This window comes from Pristis pectinata, chromosome 5, assembly GCF_009764475.1.
Source record: "Pristis pectinata isolate sPriPec2 chromosome 5, sPriPec2.1.pri, whole genome shotgun sequence".
In the NCBI taxonomy this organism is placed as follows: Eukaryota; Metazoa; Chordata; class Chondrichthyes; order Rhinopristiformes; family Pristidae; genus Pristis; species Pristis pectinata.
In genome coordinates this window covers 42,009,711-42,024,742 of record NC_067409.1, presented here as the reverse complement: position 1 = coordinate 42,024,742, position 15,032 = coordinate 42,009,711, and the positions used below count along the sequence as shown (strand labels likewise).

Sequence of the window (15,032 nt, the reverse complement as noted above, 5' to 3'; positions counted from 1 at the left end):
CACAAATCACGACCCTGATTTTCCTGTTCCAGAAAATGAAGCTGGTGCCTCAGATGGTTTCCCCATGAATTCAAAGATGAGTTTTGACCTTGAGCATATAAATATACTATTGTCTCTTTTAAGTTACAGTGCTTCCTCAAATTTCATTACAGGCTAATCAAATGGCTCAGAACTTCACCACCGTGCTCACCACATACTCATCTGTTAAATTCACATTCATATTTAATGGATCTTCTACCAATAATTTACTCAAGAAAGCCAGCTGCAACCTTGGAGGTCAGAAAATGACAATCCATGATGGGGCCAGAACAAGCCCCACTCACAGAAATACTGAAAAATTTGACCACTTGCAAAGCCATCCGGCTTTCAAAAGAATGCTAAAATATCAGAAGTCGGAGGTACTGTTAAAAACAATTAAAGACTTAAAAATAAAATTATGGTTGAGTACTAGGGAAATTGAAGAAAGTTAACCCACTAGCTGGGCTCCTTGAGGAATTCAGTAATGGAGCAAAGTCAGCAAAACCCCAGAATATCTCATTTAATTTTCTTTTTCCGGCTCAGTTTTGCATTGTGCTGAAAGTACATCTTGAGGCATCCTAAACAGATTATTTGGATTGATTGTGGGGCTTTTCTTTTCTACTATTTAATCTTTAAGGAAATCAAAGGATTTGGGGTTACTGCAGGAAAGTGATATGAGATGAAAGGTTGGTCAGTATCTCATTGAATGGTGCAGACATTGTGATTGGCTGAATGGCCCACTCCTACTTCTGTTTTATGTTCTAATCGTTTTTTTCCTTACTTATTCAATTTCACTTGAAGAAATGAGGTTGAATCAGCATCATCAAAACAACACTTCACGCCTGAATTCAGATGAAGAGCAACAATTAAACATTAACCTGCCTTTTTCTACTTTTAAAAATTGATCAGTCTGTGAATATAAAACATTTATTGATCTTGAAGTATTAGAACGTGAGGATACAAACAACCATTGACAATAATAGCAGATAATTGTTAATGTATGATATTCCCTTCTCTGCTATTTAGAACAAGAATGAGCATATTTAAAATAAGCCAGCTGATACTTCAATTAAAAGGGGTGATTTAATTGCTGACTTTCAGTTTAAAGCACTGACAAATTGCACCAGTATGTTTATCTTAAAAACCTGCCCTCAATTAAAATCCAGTGTACAGGTTACTACACACAGAAGGCATTTCACATATAATGGAGAAACACCCTTATGGCTTCCTTCCCTTTCACTTTAGCCATCAAATTCCTGACATTGTTATCATTTGTTAAAAAACAAGATTTAAACAGTAATTTACCTTATCTACTGCCCAGTCAGCAATAATCTGAATTATCAGTAAAGAGATGAGGTGTCATCAATTATTCTCCAATAATCTGCTGACCAGTGCCAATTTTTTGCTTTATTGGGATCCTTCAGCTTTAAACCTCATTACAGCCTTCTCTGTGTTAGCATTTCTGAGGTGATATAAAAGTAACTGCTCTTAATATCAATGCAGCAATTAACTGGGTGTGACACCCAGGGATCCTGTGAAGACTGAAGTTAATAGAAAAACACTCCAATCATTGGAGTCATAGAGTCATGCAGCATGAAATGTGTCCTTTGGCCCACCAAATTCATCAACCATCCATTTACACTAATCCTACACTAATCTCATTTTATTCTCCCCACATTCCCTTGAACACCCCTGAGATCCTGCACATTAGAGGAAGTTTATGGTGGCCAATTAACCTACCAAGCTAAGTTCAAGTTTATTATTGTCAGAGGTATACATATACAGCATATAAATGCCATGAAAAATTGGCTTTTTGCAGCAGCAGCACAGTACATTACAAGACTAGGACAAACATAAGTTAACATAAACTTAAATTATACATAACTTACACGTACAAAATAAACATAATGACACCAGTGCAAGATTGAGAGAGAGAAAAAAATATAGTCCAAGGTAATGCTGAGGTTTTTCAGGTCAATTCAAGAACCTGATGGCTGTGTGGAAGAAGCTGTTGTTGAACCTTGAGACTTGGGTCTTGCTCATGACAGCATGGAGAAGAGGGTGTGGCTCAGATGGTGGGTGTCCCTGATGATGGATGTCACCTTGTCTCAATAGTCCTCAATGGTGAGGAGAACTGTACCTGTGACAGAACTAGCTGAGTCCACCACTCTCTATAGCTTCTTACATTCCTGTACCTTGGAGTTTCCATACCAGGCTGTACACAGTAAGAATTCACATGAAGTCTGGGGTTTATCTTCAGAACAAACTTTCTCCTTATTACAGGCTGACGTCAACAGGGAAATCACTTGTCCTTGAACGAATGCTCCCCGATCCAAAGTTTCCATTATTTTTATATTATTTATTATTTACTTATTCCCAGTTATCTCTACCCCACATGCACTGTACATACATAGTGAGGTAAGCCTTTTGCAGTGTCAAGCTTCAGTGCCTTTGTGCTATGTAAGCCTTCAAGTTTGAGCACCTCATGTGAAGCGGGAGCTGTGTGCAGTTCCATCTTTACTTTATATGTACAATGGCATGCTTCCACCCTTGAGTTTATGGGATTGTTGTTAGGCTGGTAACCAGGCATGAGTTCACTGTAGTTAACCTGCAGTTAGTGGTTCAAGTTGGTTTGAACTGGTTCCAGACTTTCCCTGCCTGGTACCAACCCTGCAGAGTCCCCCTACTACACAGGTCATGATGCAACCAGTCAGAATGCTTTCCACTGTGCATCTGTAGAAGTTTGTCAGAGTCCTCAATAACATGCTGAATCTCCTTAAACTTCTAAGAAAGTAGAGATGGTTGCATCTATGTGCTGGGCCCATGGAGAATATGCAAACTCCGCATAGACAGCACCGGAGGTCAGGATTGAACCCGGGTCACTGGAGCTGTGAGGTTGCAGCTCTACTGTCTATGAAACTGTGCTGTCCTGGTTCATCACTTCCCTTCCTTGCATCATAAGCTCAGAAGTGGGGTATTTACTCATGCTTGCACAATGTTCAGTTCCATTCAAAACCCCTCAGCAAATGAAGCAGCCCATTCCTACATAAAGATATCCAAACATGGGCTGATTTGTAACAATTAACATTCATGCCACATCAATGCCGGGCAATTATCTTCTCCATAAAGAGAAAATCTAATCACATATCTTTAACGTTCAATAGCTTTATCATCACTGAATTTCCTACCATCAACATCCTGGAGGTCACCATTTACCAGAACCTTACCTGGACCAGCCACTTAAGTGCCATGGCTACAACACCAGGTTAGAGGTTGGGTTTCCTCTGACGAGCAACTCACCTCAAGAGATCCCAAAACCTTTAACAAACTTCAGGTTACAAGTATAATGGGATATTTTCCACATGCCTGGATGAGTGATGCCCCAACTATTACTGTACAGGAGAAAGCAACCCAACTGATTACCACACCAGCCACCACCCTGAGCATTAACTTCCCTCTGCTGTTGTCATAATGTGGCTGCAGTGAGCACTAGCTACAAAATATACTGCGGTTAGTTCCATACCTACACGGGTATTAATGTATGATTGAGAATGCATGTATTCCTGTCAAACAAGCTGCAAACCCGTAAACCTTGACCTGTCCTATTTCCACTGGAAGTACAGGAAGAGTTAGATAAATTAGAACAAGATGCAAGGGGACAAGCTAGAGTCACTGTGAAGCAGCAGAGTCGAGAGCTGTCAAGATTGTTCAGTTAAGTAGAATGTACAAGGTAACAATGAACCAGGCAGTTGACGATGTGCAGTGTCCATTGTCTAGAGCCATAGAGTAAAAGAGCACAGAAACAGGCCCTTCAGCTCAACTCATCCAGGTCACCGAAGATGCCCATTTATGTCTACTTCACAGTATTCATGTGTAGAGTTGTCAGGAGCCAAAGTTTCACCAAACTCAGCTGAATATAGACAAGGAGAGTCAGTGATATTTGATAATTAATGCACATAGGGGTCTATATTTATCCACATAATTACGTTACTATGAAACTGTAACCAAAAATCTTTCAAGTTACAATGGACAGGAAACTACAAGGTATGGATCATGATCTATGCAATCAAGGTGATGAAGTACCACAAGTACCAAAGAAAATCATCAAATATTAGACTGTAGAGATGACTATACAAGATTAATGGGCCTGCTTGTGGGTTGAACTTGGCCTGATCACAAGCTCAATGGCTGCATTAACCTCCCAATGGCCTGAGGATCTGTCCTGCATCTAGGCTCGTAGACACTCTATTCTCAGGATCCATCTCAAGTGCTACACAAATGGCTTTTGACAGTACAAGTTGTCAAAGGCCTGTTTCACTGTTCTTAAATGTATTTGATGATCTGTGACATTTAAAAGCCAAGTTGGTTTAATTAATTTAAAAACATTTTAAAATTTAAAAATAAAGTAACTCCTTAAACTGCTGTTGATTGATTATAAAAATATAAGTTAAAATAAAGAAAAATAAATTTAAAGAAATCCAGTTAATCTTTCCTTTTTTAATGAATGTTAGCAAACCTGTTGAAATGAACAGAAAAGCTGTGTCTGGCTGTGTGTCCAGTCTGACTTCCAGCACGTTCAGTACTTACTTTTCTTTCTCATCAATCCTTTGGGATTGAGGATGATTTGCTTCCCATCCAGTTTTGTGGGTTCTGAGGTGGCTAATGATGCCAATGTGGGAACTGCAAATCCTTCCACAGATGGGGCAGTTGGCACCTGACAGATTGGGTGAATAGGTGGATTGGCTACTGGTCAGTGTAATCCAGCCCAATATAAAGGTCAGAAGAAGTACCTATGGGTTTCTACAAAAAGAAGTACCTTGTCTTGGGTTCAAAGTAAATGCATATAGCTTGCAACCAGTCAAAGAAAAATTGAAAGCAATCGTGAACAAAGGAAAACTGAAGACATGTTAGAATTTGGGTCATTCTTACAGTATTCTACTAGATGTTTGACAGATTTTGCAGTAATACTGACATCATTATATCAATTATAAAAGAAAAGCAAGCAGTAGAATTAGGTCAAAGAACAGCAATGACATATGACGTTTGAGAAAAGAACCTGGGAAGTGAGTCCTTTTAAGTTCAATGCATAATAACAAATATCTTGAAACTTGTGTGTGATGCTTCAAATTATGGAATGGGAGCTGGTCTGAATTATGCAGTGGATGATGGTCAAGAAAAATCAATAGCATTTGCTTAACATACTTCAATGAAGTGTGAGATAAACTACTCAGATTGAGAAAGAGTAATTTGGAATAGTCTTTCAAGTGAAAATATTTCCTCAGTTCCTATTGGGCAGACATTTTACTTTGGTCACAGATCATTAATCCTTGTTAGTAATTCTTGTTTCTGAGTTGCCAATACCAATAATTGCTGTATGGAGGAAGTAGAGGTGGGCCATTCTCTTATCTCACTGTGATTATAGGGTTGAACGTTAAACCTCAAAACAAAATGTTATTGTTGAAGCATTGTCAGGGTCACCAGATGGGAATATAGGAATAGGGAATACTCTTCATATCATAGGTCGTAATTTTCTGGTTACACAAAGGAGATGGTTGAGAAGTAATAAAAAAAATTATCCTAAAACAAATGAAAAAACTTTAAGAAGATCAGATTGAATCAGACAAACGTCCAAATGAAGATCTATAACTGTACCATAATCAACAATATGAATCGTCAATGGAACTAGGAAATGTCAAACGGGGACCCACAGTTGTTCTGCCAATTGTAATGAGAAAACACTTTGTAGAAGAGCTACATGGTGGACATTCTGGTACTATGAACATGAAAGCAGTAGCCAGAAGTTTTGTTTATTGGTCTGGATTAAATAAAGAATTGAAGATTTAGTAGACAAGTGTACCATCTGTCAAGATTACAGAGTCATGCCAGCAAAGAGACTTTACAGAGTGAGATAAGATATCTTTATTAGTCACATATACATTGAAACACAGAGTGAAATACATCTTTTGCGTATAGTGTTCTGGGGGCAGCCGCAAGTGTCGCCATGCTTCCGGAGCCAACATAGCATGCCCACAACTTCCTAACTCGCACATCTTTGGGATGTGGGAGGAAACTGGAGCACCCGGAGGAAACCCATGCAGATCAATGAGAATACATGTTGATTATTGTGAATTCAGGATTTACAACTTTTCAGGACTCAAAATGGATCAAGGTAAAACATTTGGGTACCATACTTCGACAAAGTGTGTTATCCAAAATCTGAGATTCTTTGTCTCATGTCCTGGCTTCATGTCCTACCAAAAGAACTAGTCAGAGATTATGTCCTCAGTTTTGTTCATTTCTATTTTGTTCATTTCACCATGGTGTGGCAGGGAGGTCAGTGATCGTTCTCAAAGGAACACTAGAGGAGCATGTATTACAATGGCATTTAGACAATGAGACATTGATTAGCAAATTTTTCGTTAACCAAAGGAACAACATTGTGCCACAGTAAGTTATATCCTGCTGAGTTACAAAAGCAAAGAAGAGTCAATTGCTGAGCCTAGTTTAGTAGAAGCTTGAGAGGAGATTGCATGAGAGCCAGTTGAAATGGAAGCAAAATTACAACTCAAACCATGGAGAGAAACAATTCAAGCAATCTAATAAACTTTGAGTGTTAAAAACACATTGCAAATCTGACATATGGAAGTGAGATATTGAAGGGATGCCTTGTACAAAGATATTTTGCGAACATAGGAAATGGAATCAGAAGTGTATATGCAAATCATTTCATCCCTGCAAGAGATGTATAAGGGAATATTGATGTGACCTGAGTGTATTCCACATGTTAATCTGGTAGAGAATGGAAGAAATGGCACAAGGTTCTTCTGAAATGTGTCAAGAAGTGACACTTATCTCCGGTAAAGAAGAAACTATAACACCAATGACTTTCCTTTGGATAAAAAGAAAATAACACCCCGCCTCCCCCAACTCTATGAATAGATTACATCTGTAAATAATGTGTATTTATGAATCACGTTTTTTATTCAATAAAAGGAATGCAGTGTTGTGTACATAAACTCGTGACATATATGTCTGGTGTAGTTGGAATTGAATATAATTGCTGATGTGTTCTAGCAGCTCTCAGATTCTGTCTGTGTTTCTCTGTATGCTCTGTATATCCTGGATATACAGAACACACACACACACACACACACACACACACACACACACACACACACACACACACACACACACACACACACACACACACACACACAGTCCTGAATCCTCAGTCAAGATGGCCTCAAAAACTTTTATCTTGAGAACGGAACAATCTGAATGATCAATGATTCACACCTTGTTTTGCAAGTTGAGTATCTTAAAGAAGCACAATTGAACTATTCCACAAAGAACATCTTCTGCCAGAATACCCACAAGCAGAGGAGCTGCAGAGTGAAATGAGCAGGAGTTGGAGAGGACTGAGGTGTCATTATTGTCTGTCTGTCTCTTTCCCTCTCTTTCTTTCTCTCTTTCTCTTTGACTTTCTTTCTCTCCCCCCCTTCTCTCTCTCCTTCTCCCCTTCTCTCTTTCACTCTCCTCTCTTTCTCTCTCTTCTCTCCCTCACTTTCCTTCTCTCTCTTTCTCTCCTCTCGCTTTCTCTCTTCCCTTTTCTCCTTTTGATTTCTCTCTCTTCTCTGTCACTTTCTCACCCTCTCTTGCTTTCTCTCTCTCCCACCTCTCCTCTGTCCCATCTGTTCCCCCTTTCACTCCCTCCTCTCAAAGAGTAAGTATTTTCCTTCCACCATTGAAATCTACGGTGTAATTTATTATTGTTTAAACATTACTATATATATTCAATGGTATGTCATTGAGTCATAGAGGTGAAAAGCCCATTGTATCTATGCTGATCATCATGCCTATCTATACTAATCCCATAGCATGTATTAATTCAATATTCCTCTATAATTTGCTCATTCAGTACCTGTCCAAAAGCCCCTTAAATGTTGTTACTGTTCCTGCATCCTCCACCTCCTCTTATTCCAGACTGTGAAGAATTTACCCCTCAGATCCCCTATAAAACTCCTCCCTCTCACATTAAAACTCTGTCCTCTAGTTTTAGACACCCCTACCATAGGAAACAGACTCTGACTATCTACCTCTCATAATTTTGTATACCTCTATCGTGTCACCTCTCAGCCTCCCTTGCACCAGGCAACTCTCTCCTTAAACCCTACAATCCAGACTACATCCTTGTGAACCTTTTCTACACCCTCTCTAGCTTAATCACATCCTGTAGACTGGCAACCAGACCTGCACACAATACTTCAAATGTGACCTAACCACTGTTTTGTACACTGTAACATGAGATCCAAACTCTTGTATTGAATGCCTCAGCCAATGAAGGCATGCCATACTCCTTCCTCACCATCCTGTCTCTCTGTTCAACACTTCCCAGGGCCCTGCCATTCACTGTATATGTTCTGGCTTGGTTTGACAAAGTGCATCATTTCACACTTGTCTGAATTAAATTCCATCTGCCATTCCCTTGCCTACTTTCCCAGTTGATTCAGGTCCTGTTGTAACTTTCGACAGCTGTCTTCACTGTCCATGAATCCACCAACTCATCAAACTATTATTATATATGACAAACAACAAAGGACTCAGCTCTAATCCCTGTAGCATACCACTGGTTACAGGCCTCCAATCTGAAAACAAAACAACCTTCTACTACCACCCTCTACCTCCTACCACCAAGCCAATTTTGTATCTAATTTGATAGCTCTCCCTGGATCCCATGTATTCTAACCTTCTTGACCAACCTACCATGTGGGACCTAGTCAAAGGCCTTGCTAAAGTCCAGGTAGATGATGTCTACTTCCCTGCCCTTGTCAATCTTCTTCGCCACCTCTTCAAAAAACAACCAACTTTGTGAGGCATGATCTCCCACACACTGACTATCCCTAATCAGTCCTTGCCTTTCCAAATACAAATAAATGAGTAGATCTGCAGAGAGCAGCTTGCAATGAGTCACCATGCTCCAATGCCATATAAATAAACTCTAATAACTATTATAAACTAAGTAAACCAAATAAAACCCTGTCTCTCAGAATTCCTTCCAATAATGTTCTCACCACTGATGTAAGACTCATTGACCTGTAGTTCCCTGGCTTATCCCTGCTGCCTTCTTAAACAAAGGCATGACATTAGTCACCCTCCAGTCTTCCTGTACCTCACTTGAAGCTGATGAAGATACAAAAAACTATGTCAAGACCCCAGCAATCTCATGATTGCTTCCCATAACATCCTACAATACACCTTGTATGGCCCTGGGGATTATCCACCTTTATGTGTTTCAAGACCACCCACACCTCTTGCCAGCCTTGACCTTCATTGCAACAGGAACATGCTGGCCCTGAACTCCTCCTATTTTACTTTTAAAAGCGTCTCACTTGCCAGGCATCCCTTCACCTCTAATCCATTGTCCATTTTGCATCTGGTCAAATATCTAGGCCTGCAAATAAATATTTCAGTGGACTACCTTTAAGTACATTTGAACCATAAGATCTAGTTTCATGCATTCAGTGAGTTGACATTGTACTAGTAATTTGCACTTCAAGTGATTTCTCATTTGATAAACTAAAGTTATGTGTGCTGTAAAATTTTGTGTTATATGTGGCTGTGGATTTGGAAGAAGTGGATAGAGTCATACAGCACTTAAACAGACCCTTTGGCCCAGCTCATCCATGCCAATCATTAAATTTTTGTTAAATCTACAGAGATACTTTACACACTTGCGTTACAGAGGGGTTGAGTTTCGAGAAAACTGTGCACATCACGATCTTCTGTAACGCCAAATCTTGACAAACATTGACAAAATTTGTTGTTTCTTTCACATTCTGTGTTTATTAATTTTTTTCTCATATAAGTTCCATAAGAATGAATTTTTATTCCATTTCTCAAATTTTTGGTAGTGATTTGTGAATTCCATAAGGGTGGATTTCTGATACCTGAACTGCCATAACACAGGGGTACACTTCATACTACTTTAGACACTACTAACATAGGACATTACAATATGTACCACAGTACTGTTCTGTGCTTTTTACCTTTTTGGCTTAGTCAATTTGTCCTTCAATTCCAACAAGGTCATTTTGAGTTGAGTTAATAAAAGCAATTACTGGATTCTCCAATAGTTTTGCTCTGAAAGCAAAACTCGGCAAAGGACTATTGATCTAGTGAAAATCATTCCCCCCTCTGACAGGTACTGGTGCTTAAAATTAAAAAGATTTTGAAAAGCAAAAAACTGCAGATTCTGGAAATTCAAAATAAAAAAAAGTTTGGGAAATATTCCAAAGGATAGCAGCATCTATGGAGAAACAATTTTCATTTCGGGCCAATGACCCTTCATCAGAATAAGACTTTGACTTGTTAGCTCTGAATCCTGATAAAACTGAATATTTTGTCTATGGGTATTAACTCTCCTTAAAATACTTAGTTCCCCTGTTTTAGAAGAAGTAAGTGCCAGTCATTTCTATGTGCAGACATTGTGAGTAATTTGTTTATTTGTTACCAGGAATTGGGTAATACTGGCAAGACCATATTGATTACTCATTCATATTTGACCTGGGAAAGTTGCCTTTTTGCAGCAATTGTTTGCCATAGGGCTGCTGGCTGGCTCAACTCAAAGAATGTTAAATGTTAACCACATTACATGAATCATGTGTGGGCCACACTGAGTAATGTTGTCAGGATCCCACCTATGGGTCAAATGGGTCAAACTGTTTCCTCTGTTCCTCTTATTCCCGTCAGCAACCCTTGAGTGAGCAGCATTTAATTCCCATTAATTCGTGGGATAAATTCTGATTAATTCATGGCCTTTGACTTTCCATTCCTGAGTCATAACATATGCAGCACCACCTGTTTGCTGATAGTATGAGGTATCTTAAAGACAACATGGCAGGAAGGATCTTTGACCTTGGCTCTGACTATTTGAAAAACCGTGGCTAGTTCCAAACCCCTCCCTCTCGAGCATTGTTTGTGCACTTCAAGAAGCTCATTGCCTTAAGATTTTGTAAAATAATCATGCACGAATGAGTTTGTTCATTGGTTACAGCAACTGTTATCTATATCATGAGCAACACAGAAAAGCACTGGAGGAACTCAGCAGGTCAGGTAGTATCTACGGAGGGAAATGGACAATCGACGTTTTGGGTGGAGACCCTTCATCCTTGTCCAGACTATCCATTTCCCTCCATAGATGCTGTTTGACCATCTGAGTTCCTCCAGTGCCTTTGTGTGTTGCTCCAGATTTACAGCATCTGCAGTCTCCTGTGTATCTATATCATGAGTTCCTTTTTTTTTCCCTTTCTTAAACGTTTTGCTTTGTATCTTCATGTAAGATTGATCGGCAGGGTAAGACCAGCTGGTCAAAGCAGCTAGTGTCACAGCATGATAGTTGGAGAATCATGACTAAACATTCCTCTGTGCCTCACCCACACCTCAGCCCAAAGCCATGTGAAGGTGAAAAAGCCCTGCACCAATACAGGAAAATATATTCTGGGAAAACTCACTCTGGTGCCCTTCAAATGATTGAAACTGTCCAGAAGATCGCATGGGCAATGTTTTATTTATTACTAACTTTTATTAATAGTTAATAAAAGTTAGTCTTGTCAGATTTTTTAGGTTTTGTTTTTCTCCTCTTTTCTTACTAACTTTCTCTCCCATATTCTCCTGAATGCATGCTGTCATGCTGGATTTAAATTCCATGGCATTAATCTCCCCCAGGTTTCTCACCAAAATCTACTTTCTTCATGCATGAGTTTTGGCAATGAGCATTTGCTGACCAAACCTAATGCTACATTCATACTTTTTTTTAAAACATAAAATCATAGAAATTAGGACCAGGAATAGACCACTCAGCCCCTCAGGCCTGGGTTATAGGGAGAGGTTGGCCAGGTTAGGTCCTGATTCCTTGGAGTGTAGGAGAATGAGGGGTGACCTTACAGAGGTTTATAAAATCATGAGAGGCATCGATAAGGTGGATGGTAGCGGACTTTTCCCAAGAGTCCAAGACTAGGAGGTATAGGTTTAGGGTGAGAGAGGAAAGTTTTAAAAAGGACTTGAGGAGCAACTTTTTCATGCAGACGGTTGGTGAGTATATAGAATGAGCTACCAGAGGAAGTGGTTGAGGCAGGTACAGTGGTATCATTTAAGAAGCACTTGGATAGGTACATGCGGTGTGGGGCTTAGACGGATATGGGCCGAATGCAGGAAATTGGGACTAGATGGGTGGGCATCATGGTCGGCATGGACTGGTTGGGCCAAAAGGCCTGTATCGTGCTATATTGCTCTATGACTCAGTCCTATAAGATCATGACCAAACTGATTGTAAATGCATTTACATCTAAGCTTTCATCTGCACCCCCCCCCCCGACTTGTCTTACTTATGAAGTCTCTATCATAAAAATACTCTGCTTCCACTTCTTTGAGAAAGAAGATTCCAAAGACTCGAGACCTTCTGAGAGAACAAAAAATAAGTTAATCTCACCTGTGCTAAATGGATGACCCCTTACTTTTAAACAGTTCGAGATTCTCCCATAACAAGAAGCATCCTTTCCACATACACGCTTGTCAAGATCACTCAGGATAATGTGTTTCAACCAAGTCACTGCTCACCTTTCAAAATTCCTGAGGATACAAGCCTAGTCTTCCTCATAAATCAACTATCTCATTCTGGATATTAGTCTAATAAACCTTTTCTGAACTGCTTGCAACACATTAACATCCTTAAATTTCATGCATTTCAGGTATAATCTCACCAATACTCTGAATAACAGAAGTATAACCTCCCCACTCTTGTATTCATTTCAATTACAATATACAATAATATTTTATTAGCTTTCCTAATTACTTGATGCACCTACATACTATCCTTCTGTGAATCATGTAATGGGACACTCAGATCGCTCTGCATCCCAGAATTTTTCCTAGATAACGTGTTTCTTTTTTCATATTTTTCCTTCCAAAAATGGGCTTTCACATTTTCCTACGATGCCTGGCTGACAAGTTCCTATTCATAAGTAGGTGGCACAGTGGCACAGCTGCTCCATCACAGTGCCAGAGACCTGGATTCAATCCTGACCCCAGTTGCTGTCTGTGTGGAGTTTGGATGTTCTACCTGTGACCACATAGGCTTCCTCCAGGCGCCCCATTTTACTCCTACATTCCCAAAGTGTATGGGTTGGCAGGTTAATTGACCACTGTAAATTGCCCTTAATGTGTAGGTGAGTGTCATAATCTGGGGGCAATTGATAAGGACATGGGGAGAATTAAAAAAAGGGATTAATGTAGGATCAGTGTAAATGGGTGGTTGATGGTCAACATGGACCCAGTCAGCTGAAGTGCCTGTTTCTGTGCTGTATCTCCCGTGATACTGATCTGGTTGTTGGCTCTCTGAAATCCACTAATTCAGTTCAAACCAGGATTGTAAATCAGCATTTCTGGTCTATATAGTTCATCCTTTCATTGGATATGAGCCGGAAACTATTGGACCATTTCTAAGTTTGTTGCCCTGTTTTTGTCTGGAGTGACTGCAAAATCACCCTTTTGATTGGATGGACAATTAAACATAACAATGTCATTGCAGCAAGATTTTGAAATCTAACTTACAGTGAATTACTTAGAAATTCTGCATAGTTGCAAATGAACTTCTATTTTAATTTCTGAGCAGAGGTTTAGGTAACCATCTTAAAAATAATCTCATTCTTGGAATTTATGATGATAAAATCTTGAATTCTTTCAGAAATTAGGCTGCAGTCTACAGCAGTCAAATAAAGTGCATTATGACAACATCTCTTCAAGGACTGCTGAGTATATTTAGTCAGAATAAAGAACGTATCCTTTAAAATGGAATCTAATTACATGGCATTATTCACCCACTTTATAATAATAACAATAATATATCAAAGTTGGGCTTAATTGACATTTGATTGTTCTTACCTCATACATATATAAAAAAAGTAGTTTTTGTATATCAAGCTTATCCCAAGACATTTGGCTGAGGAATTTTGCTTGACTTTCCCTTTTTGAAATTGCTCTCACAGAGGCATCAGTATTATCTTGATCTCAGCAGAATGCTGTGGGAATTCAGAAGGAAAGGTTTGGAGCGGAAATGAATGGTTGCAGAATTTAGATGTCCGATGTCTCAAAATTATTTCAGAGAATGGGAAAGTATAAAGTTTCACCTTTGTTTAGAACCTTCAAAATGAAAAACAATGCTATTTTTAAAGTAGCTATATTATTATCTGGAAAAGATGATCATTGTTCATAAATAAATTTTCACACATAAATACAACTTAATTGTCCAATCAAATTAGATTTTGTTCAGTAAAATAATGCTTTGTGATATAGCCATATTTTGTGTAATTTGAGACTTGACTGTTGTGACTGACTAAGCCACGCGGATACTGAAGCCAGTAGATGGAAAACATCTTTATTCATCTCGACAAGCAGGCGTTCTCTTGAAGACATTCTCAGTAGAATCTCTCTGAACTCAGAGTACCTGAGTTTTTATTCTCTGAAGAACGGAGGAAACAGCAGGTGATTCAATACAATTTCAATAGCTACAAGGACATCATTTACTTCAATATTTTGAGTCTGACAAATGGTTCCATTGAATTACTTAGTTACAACGGGAGCTCACTGTAACTGACAAGACACTTCCGAATGTTCAAACACCTTTGCTGGGATAAGGTAATTTCACATGGATTATCCAAAGGCTTCTGAGGATAGAGAACCCAGGCACCCAAAGTCAGTGTTGTGAGGGCTGACTATCTGGATACACAACTATCTCAATTATTGATAAACAGAGCAAATATGCCTATGACTGTGATGTGCTAAGTGACAAAATTAGGCTGGTCTGGAACGTTCCTTGGTCTCTATCATAAAGATGCAAAATAACTTAGCTGAAAGTGTCTGATGCCTGGTTTGATGACAGCCAATTAACATAGCCCCGTTGTCTTACATTTGGCTGATGCATATGAGAATATCTCATGGTCATGTCAGTTCACAAACAT

General features: G+C 39.2%; 1 protein-coding gene across 1 annotated transcript in view; it reads left to right on the top strand.

Annotated features, from left to right (window-relative positions):
- The window catches only part of kcnh8 (potassium voltage-gated channel, subfamily H (eag-related), member 8), a 288,746-nt gene that overhangs the window by 98,720 nt on the left and 174,994 nt on the right, over positions 1 to 15,032 (top strand). The gene's annotated exons all lie outside the window — the stretch shown is intronic.